Source organism: Pipistrellus kuhlii, unplaced genomic scaffold (assembly GCF_014108245.1).
Source record: "Pipistrellus kuhlii isolate mPipKuh1 unplaced genomic scaffold, mPipKuh1.p scaffold_m20_p_18, whole genome shotgun sequence".
NCBI classification, from domain to species: Eukaryota; Metazoa; Chordata; class Mammalia; order Chiroptera; family Vespertilionidae; genus Pipistrellus; species Pipistrellus kuhlii.
The window spans coordinates 6,823,147-6,823,899 of record NW_023425493.1 but is presented as its reverse complement, the minus strand read 5'-3'; positions in this window follow the sequence as shown (position 1 = coordinate 6,823,899).

Here is a 753-nt window from a genome sequence, read left to right as displayed (position 1 = left end):
GGCGCCGGGGAGGGGCGGAGGCCGCGGGAGGGGAGGGCGGGGGCGGGGGCGGGTCTGCGGCCGCGGCTCCGTGTCCGGTGCGGCTCGCGATCCTCCCCGCACCCACGGCCTCCCTCCCTCCCCCGCGTCGGGAGACCAACCAGGAGCCGCTCTCCACCCCGCCCTCCTCCCGCTTGCTCCCGGGCCCGTCTGCTACCTACGCAGCCCCCGGGTCCGAGGGGCCCCGAGTGCCCATTGCAGAGCCGGGCACACTGAGGCCCGGGGCTAGGAGAGCGCCTTCCCCAGGCGCCAGCGGGCCTGGGCTTGGGAGCCCCCAGCTTCCCTCTCCAACTAGAGGCTTCGCAGGCGGAATTCAGAGTCTGCCAGCGCCTCCCATCCTCTGCACAGGAGGCACCATCATCTCCTGTGTGTGTGTGTGTGTGTGTGTGTGTGTGTGTGTGTGTGTGTATTTTATTGATTTTTTTACAAAGAGGAAGAGAGAGGGATAGAGAGTTAGAAACACTGATGAGAGAGAATCATCGATCAGCTGCCTCTTGCACCACCCCTACTGGGGATGTGCCTGCAGCCAAGGTACTTGCCCTTGACCAGAATCGAACCTGGGACCTTTCAGTCCACAGGCCAATGCTCTATCCACTGAGCCAAACCGGTCTCGGCTCTCCTGCATATATTTGTTCATGGTTTTCAGTAGAACCCTTTGGACAGAAAGCCCTAGAAGCTGTCCATCCTGGCTCTGAGCTCAGCGGAAGGGCCTGG